Source organism: Polyodon spathula, chromosome 36 (genome assembly GCF_017654505.1).
Source record: "Polyodon spathula isolate WHYD16114869_AA chromosome 36, ASM1765450v1, whole genome shotgun sequence".
Classification (NCBI taxonomy): domain Eukaryota; kingdom Metazoa; phylum Chordata; class Actinopteri; order Acipenseriformes; family Polyodontidae; genus Polyodon; species Polyodon spathula.
The window spans coordinates 154676-161825 of NC_054569.1; the positions used below are offsets into that span (position 1 = coordinate 154676).

The 7150-nt window shown below is 41.6% G+C and overlaps 8 non-coding genes across 8 annotated transcripts; all 8 read left to right on the forward strand.

The window, feature by feature from the left end:
- The first annotated feature begins 475 nt into the window (after nucleotides 1–475).
- On the forward strand, nucleotides 476–562 carry trnay-gua. The gene is given in 2 exon segments: nucleotides 476–512; nucleotides 527–562. It is a non-coding gene; the product is annotated as a tRNA-Tyr (tRNA).
- An 824-nt stretch (nucleotides 563–1386) lies between these two features.
- On the forward strand, nucleotides 1387–1473 carry trnay-gua. Its single transcript is given in 2 exon segments — nucleotides 1387–1423; nucleotides 1438–1473. It is a non-coding gene; the product is annotated as a tRNA-Tyr (tRNA).
- Nucleotides 1474–2292: 819 nt separating this feature from the next.
- trnay-gua lies at nucleotides 2293–2379 on the forward strand. Its single transcript is given in 2 exon segments — nucleotides 2293–2329; nucleotides 2344–2379. It is a non-coding gene; the product is annotated as a tRNA-Tyr (tRNA).
- A 798-nt stretch (nucleotides 2380–3177) lies between these two features.
- trnay-gua lies at nucleotides 3178–3264 on the forward strand. The gene is given in 2 exon segments: nucleotides 3178–3214; nucleotides 3229–3264. It is a non-coding gene; the product is annotated as a tRNA-Tyr (tRNA).
- Nucleotides 3265–3638: 374 nt separating this feature from the next.
- On the forward strand, nucleotides 3639–3725 carry trnay-gua. Its single transcript is given in 2 exon segments — nucleotides 3639–3675; nucleotides 3690–3725. It is a non-coding gene; the product is annotated as a tRNA-Tyr (tRNA).
- An 833-nt stretch (nucleotides 3726–4558) lies between these two features.
- trnay-gua lies at nucleotides 4559–4645 on the forward strand. Its single transcript is given in 2 exon segments — nucleotides 4559–4595; nucleotides 4610–4645. It is a non-coding gene; the product is annotated as a tRNA-Tyr (tRNA).
- Nucleotides 4646–5519: 874 nt separating this feature from the next.
- On the forward strand, nucleotides 5520–5606 carry trnay-gua. Its single transcript is given in 2 exon segments — nucleotides 5520–5556; nucleotides 5571–5606. It is a non-coding gene; the product is annotated as a tRNA-Tyr (tRNA).
- A 1394-nt stretch (nucleotides 5607–7000) lies between these two features.
- On the forward strand, nucleotides 7001–7087 carry trnay-gua. Its single transcript is given in 2 exon segments — nucleotides 7001–7037; nucleotides 7052–7087. It is a non-coding gene; the product is annotated as a tRNA-Tyr (tRNA).
- Nucleotides 7088–7150: the final 63 nt, after the last annotated feature.

Sequence of the window (7150 nt, forward strand, 5' to 3'; positions counted from 1 at the left end):
AGGTTGCTGGTTTAATTCATGTAACTTAAAGGACCATACTTTTTTTTTTCCACCTGCTTTTACTTCTATCTTCTTCTTCTTCTTCTTCTTCTTCTTCTTCTTAGCTCAGCTGTTAGAGCGGAGGACTGTAGTGAGTGTTCATTAGGTCGCTGGTTCAATTCCGGCTTAAAGGACCATACTTTTTTTTTTCCACCTGCTTTTACTGGTAATGAGGGACAAAAAGGAGGAATGAAACCAAAGGCAACAACTGTCTGAAACAATATCACAATTTTCATCATCATCATATTTTTCGTCTGGCTCTGGGCAGCTATGTATCATAACTGGCCAAGTGTGGGGAATTAGCTCAAATGGTAGAGCGCTCGCTTAGCATGCGGGAAGCAGCAGGAGCGATGCTTGCATTCTCCAATGGATGCTGCTTCTTTCCTGCCTTTTTCTTGACTGTCTATTGTCCTCAAGCAGGACATTTTTCAGCTTTCCTTCGATAGCTCAGCTGGTAGAGCGGAGGACTGTAGTGAAACACATGGGCATCCTTAGGTCGCTGGTTCAATTCCGGCTCGAAGGACAATACTTTTTTTTTCACCTGCTTTTACTGGTAATGAGGGACAAAAAGGAGGAATGAAACCAAAGGCAACAACTGTCTGAAACAATATCACAATTTTCATCATCATCATCATCATCTTCTTCTTCTTCTTCTTCTTCTTCTTCTTCTTCTTCTTCTTCTTCTTCTTCTTCTTCAGTAATAAGAAAATATTTTTCATCTGGCTCTGGGCAGCTATGTATCATAACTGGCCAAGTGTGGGGAATTAGCTCAAATGGTAGAGCGCTCGCTTAGCATGCGAGAAGTAGCGGGATCGATGCCCGCATTCTCCAATGGATGCGTTTTTTTTCCAGTTTTTTTCTGAAGTGTGTATTGTCCTCAAGGAGCATGCTCTCTTGCATTAGTTCAGCTGTTAGAGCGGAGGACTGTACTGCAACACCTTGGCATCATTAGGTTGCTGGTTTAATTCTGACTTAAAGAACCATACTTTTGTTTTTCCATCTGCTTTTACTGGTAATGAGGGACAAAAAGAAGGAATGAAACCAAAGGCAACAACTGTCTGAAACAATATCATCACCATCACCATCATCATCATCTTCTTCTTCTTCTTCTTCTTCTTCTTCTTCTTCTTCTTCTTCTTCTTCTTCATAAGAAAATATTTTTCGTCTGGCTCTGGGCAGCTATGTATCATAACTGGCCAAGTGTGGGGAATTAGCTCAAATGGTAGAGCGCTCGCTTAGCATGCGGGAAGCAGCAGGAGCGATGCTTGCATTCTCCAATGGATGCTGCTTCTTTCCTGCCTTTTTCTTGACTGTCTATTGTCCTCAAGCAGGACATTTTACAGCTTTCCTTCGATAGCTCAGCTGGTAGAGCGGAGGACTGTAGTGAAACACATGGGCATCCTTAGGTCGCTGGTTCAATTCCGGCTCGAAGGACAATACTTTTTTTTTCACCTGCTTTTACTGGTAATGAGGGACAAAAAGGAGGAATGAAACCAAAGGCAACAACTGTCTGAAACAATATCACAATTTTCATCATCATCATCATCTTCTTCTTCTTCTTCTTCTTCTTCTTCTTCTTCTTCTTCTTCTTCTTCTTCTTCTTCTTCTTTACAGTAATAAGAAAATATTTTTCATCTGGCTCTGGGCAGCTATGTATCATAACTGGCCAAGTGTGGGGGAATTAGCTCAAATGGTAGAGCGCTAAGTAGCTTAGCATGCGAGAAGTAGCGGGATCGATGCCCGCATTCTCCAATGGATGCGTTTTTTTTCCAGTTTTTTTCTGAAGTGTGTATTGTCCTCAAGGAGCATGCTCTCTTGCATTAGTTCAGCTGTTAGAGCGGAGGACTGTACTGCAACACCTTGGCATCATTAGGTTGCTGGTTTAATTCTGACTTAAAGAACCATACTTTTGTTTTTCCATCTGCTTTTACTGGTAATGAGGGACAAAAAGAAGGAATGAAACCAAAGGCAACAACTGTCTGAAACAATATCATCACCATCACCATCACATCATCATCTTCTTCTTCTTCTTTCTTCTTCTTCTTCTTCTTCTTAAGAAAATATTTTTCATCTGGCTCTGGGCAGCTATGTATCATAACTGGCCAAGTGTGGGGAATTAGCTCAAATGGTAGAGCGCTCGCTTAGCATGCGGGAAGCAGCAGGAGCGATGCTTGCATTCTCCAATGGATGCTGCTTCTTTCCTGCCTTTTTCTTGACTGTCTATTGTCCTCAAGCAGGACATTTTGCAGCTTTCCTTCGATAGCTCAGCTGGTAGAGCGGAGGACTGTAGTGAAACACATGGGCATCCTTAGGTCGCTGGTTCAATTCCGGCTCGAAGGACAATACTTTTTTTTTCACCTGCTTTTACTGGTAATGAGGGACAAAAAGGAGGAATGAAACCAAAGGCAACAACTGTCTGAAACAATATCACAATTTTCATCATCATCATCATCTTCTTCTTCTTCTTCTTCTTCTTCTTCTTCTTCTTCTTCTTCTTCTTCTTCTTCTTCTTCTTCTTCAGTAATAAGAAAATATTTTTCGTCTGGCTCTGGGCAGCTATGTATCATAACTGGCCAAGTGTGGGGAATTAGCTCAAATGGTAGAGCGCTCGCTTAGCATGCGAGAAGTAGCGGGATCGATGCCCGCATTCTCCAATGGATGTGTTTTTTTTCCAGTTTTTTTCTGAAGTGTGTATTGTCCTCAAGGAGCACTCTCTTTAGTCTTGCATTAGTTCAGCTGTTAGAGCGGAGGACTATACTGCAACACCTTGGCATCATTAGGTTGCTGGTTTAATTCTGACTTAAAGAACCATACTTTTGTTTTTCCATCTGCTTTTACTGGTAATGAGGGACAAAAAGAAGGAATGAAACCAAAGGCAACAACTGTCTGAAACAATATCACAATTTTCATCATCATCATCTTCTTCTTCTTCTTCTAATAAGAAAATATTTTTCGTCTGGCTCTGGGCAGCTATGTATCATAACTGGCCAAGTGTGGGGAATTAGCTCAAATGGTAGAGCGCTCGCTTAGCATGCGGGAAGCAGCAGGAGCGATGCTTGCATTCTCCAATGGATGCTGCTTCTTTCCTGCCTTTTTCTTGACTGTCTATTGTCCTCAAGCAGGACATTTTTCAGCTTTCCTTCGATAGCTCAGCTGGTAGAGCGGAGGACTGTAGTGAAACACATGGGCATCCTTAGGTCGCTGGTTCAATTCCGGCTCGAAGGACAATACTTTTTTTTTCACCTGCTTTTACTGGTAATGAGGGACAAAAAGGAGGAATGAAACCAAAGGCAACAACTGTCTGAAACAATATCACAATTTTCATCATCATCATTCTTCTTCTTCTTCTTCTTCTTCTTCTTCTTCTTCTTCTTTCTTCTTCTTCTTCTTCTTCAGTAATAAGAAAATATTTTTCATCTGGCTCTGGGCAGCTATGTATCATAACTGGCCAAGTGTGGGGAATTAGCTCAAATGGTAGAGCGCTCGCTTAGCATGCGGGAAGCAGCAGGAGCGATGCTTGCATTCTCCAATGGATGCTGCTTCTTTCCTGCCTTTTTCTTGACTGTCTATTGTCCTCAAGCAGGACATTTTTCAGCTTTCCTTCGATAGCTCAGCTGGTAGAGCGGAGGACTGTAGTGAAACACATGGGCATCCTTAGGTCGCTGGTTCAATTCCGGCTCGAAGGACAATACTTTTTTTTTCACCTGCTTTTACTGGTAATGAGGGACAAAAAGGAGGAATGAAACCAAAGGCAACAACTGTCTGAAACAATATCACAATTCATCATCATCATCATCTTCTTCTTCTTCTTCTTTCTTCTTCTTCTTCTTCTTCTTCTTCTTCTTCTTCTTCTTCTTCTTTAGTAATAAGAAAATATTTTTCATCTGGCTCTGGGCAGTTATGTATCATAACTGGCTAAGTGTGGGGAATTAGCTCAAATGGTAGAGCGCTCGCTTAGCATGCGAGAAGTAGCGGGATCGATGCCCGCATTCTCCAATGGATGCTTTTTTTTTCCAGTTTTTTTCTGAAGTGTGTATTGTCCTTAAGGAGCATGCTCTCTTGCATTAGTTCAGCTGTTAGAGCGGAGGACTGTACTGCAACACCTTGGCATCATTAGGTTGCTGGTTTAATTCTGACTTAAAGGACCATACTTTTGTTTTTCCATCTGCTTTTACTGGTAATGAGGGACAAAAAGAAGGAATGAAACCAAAGGCAACAACTGTCTGAAACAATATCATCACCATCACCATCACCATCATCTTCTTCTTCTTCTTCTTCTTCTTCTTCTTCTTCTTCTTCTTCTTCTTCTTCTTCAGTAATAAGAAAATATTTTTCATCTGGCTCTGGGCAGCTATGTATCATAACTGGCCAAGTGTGGGGAATTAGCTCAAATGGTAGAGCGCTCGCTTAGCATGCGGGAAGCAGCAGGAGCGATGCTTGTATTCTCCAATGGATGCTGCTTCTTTCCTGCCTTTTTCTTGACTGTCTATTGTCCTCAAGCAGGACATTTTTCAGCTTTCCTTCGATAGCTCAGCTGGTAGAGCGGAGGACTGTAGTGAAACACATGGGCATCCTTAGGTCGCTGGTTCAATTCCGGCTCGAAGGACAATACTTTTTTTTTCACCTGCTTTTACTGGTAATGAGGGACAAAAAGGAGGAATGAAACCAAAGGCAACAACTGTCTGAAACAATATCACAATTTTCATCACAATTCTTCATCTTCTCTTCTTCTTCTTCTTCTTCTTCTTCTTCTTTCATTCTTCTTCAGTCTCTTCTCTGGCTTCTTCTTCTTCTTCTTCTTCTTCTTCTTCTTCTTCTTCTTCTTCTTCTTCTTAATAAGAAAATATTTTTCATCTGGCTCTGGGCAGCTATGTATCATAACTGGCCAAGTGTGGGGAATTAGCTCAAATGGTAGAGCGCTCGCTTAGCATGCGAGAAGTAGCGGGATCGATGCCCGCATTCTCCAATGGATGCTTTTTTTTTCCAGTTTTTTTCTGAAGTGTGTATTGTCCTTAAGGAGCATGCTGTCTTGCATTAGTTCAGCTGTTAGAGCGGAGGACTGTACTGCAACACCTTGGCATCATTAGGTTGCTGGTTTAATTCTGACTTAAAGAACCATACTTTTGTTTTTCCATCTGCTTTTACTGGTAATGAGGGACAAAAAGAAGGAATGAAACCAAAGGCAACAACTGTCTGAAACAATATCATCACCATCATCATCATCATCATCATCTTCTTCTTCTTCTTCTTCTTCTTCTTCTTCTTCTTCTTCTTCAGTAATAAGAAAATATTTTTCATCTGGCTCTGGGCAGCTATGTATCATAACTGGCCAAGTGTGGGGAATTAGCTCAAATGGTAGAGCGCTCGCTTAGCATGCGGGAAGCAGCAGGAGCGATGCTTGTATTCTCCAATGGATGCTGCTTCTTTCCTGCCTTTTTCTTGACTGTCTATTGTCCTCAAGCAGGACATTTTTCAGCTTTCCTTCGATAGCTCAGCTGGTAGAGCGGAGGACTGTAGTGAAACACATGGGCATCCTTAGGTCGCTGGTTCAATTCCGGCTCGAAGGACAATACTTTTTTTTTCACCTGCTTTTACTGGTAATGAGGGACAAAAAGGAGGAATGAAACCAAAGGCAACAACTGTCTGAAACAATATCACAATTTTCATCATCATCATCATCTTCTTCTTCTTCTTCTTCTTCTTCTTCTTTCTTCTTCTTCTTCTTCTTCTTCTTTCTTCTTCTTCTTCTTCTAATAAGAAAATATTTTTCATCTGGCTCTGGGCAAATATTTTTCATCTGGCTCTGGGCAGCTATGTATCATAACTGGCCAAGTGTGGGGAATTAGCTCAAATGGTAGAGCGCTCGCTTAGCATGCGAGAAGTAGCGGGATCGATGCCCGCATTCTCCAATGGATGCTTTTTTTTTCCAGTTTTTTTCTGAAGTGTGTATTGTCCTTAAGGAGCATGCTGTCTTGCATTAGTTCAGCTGTTAGAGCGGAGGACTGTACTGCAACACCTTGGCATCATTAGGTTGCTGGTTTAATTCTGACTTAAAGGACCATACTTTTGTTTTTCCATCTGCTTTTACTGGTAATGAGGGACAAAAAGAAGGAATGAAACCAAAGGCAACAACTGTCTGAAACAATATCATCACCATCACCATCATCATCTTCTTCTTCTTCTTCTTCTTCTTCTTCTTCTTCTTCTTCTTCTTCTTCTTCTTCTTCTTCTTCAGTAATAAGAAAATATTTTTCATCTGGCTCTGGGCAGCTATGTATCATAACTGGCCAAGTGTGGGGAATTAGCTCAAATGGTAGAGCGCTCGCTTAGCATGCGAGAAGTAGCGGGATCGATGCCCGCATTCTCCAATGGATGCTGCTTCTTTCCTGCCTTTTTCTTGACTGTCTATTGTCCTCAAGCAGGACATTTTTCAGCTTTCCTTCGATAGCTTTTTTTGCAACACCTCCAGTTTTTTTCTGAAGTGTGTATTGTCCTTAAGGAGCATGCTGTCTTGCATTAGTTCAGCTGTTAGAGCGGAGGACTGTACTGCAACACCTTGGCATCATTAGGTTGCTGGTTTAATTCTGACTTAAAGGACCATACTTTTGTTTTTCCATCTGCTTTTACTGGTAATGAGGGACAAAAAGAAGGAATGAAACCAAAGGCAACAACTGTCTGAAACAATATCATCACCATCATCATCATCATCATCTTCTTCTTCTTCTTCTTCTTCTTCTTCTTCTTCTTCTTCTTCTTAGTAATAAGAAAATATTTTTCATCTGGCTCTGGGCAGCTATGTATCATAACTGGCCAAGTGTGGGGAATTAGCTCAAATGGTAGAGCGCTCGCTTAGCATGCGGGAAGCAGCAGGAGCGATGCTTGTATTCTCCAATGGATGCTGCTTCTTTCCTGCCTTTTTCTTGACTGTCTATTGTCCTCAAGCAGGACATTTTTCAGCTTTCCTTCGATAGCTCAGCTGGTAGAGCGGAGGACTGTAGTGAAACACATGGGCATCCTTAGGTCGCTGGTTCAATTCCGGCTCGAAGGACAATACTTTTTTTTTTCACCTGCTTTTACTGGTAATGAGGGACAAAAAGGAGGAATGAAACCA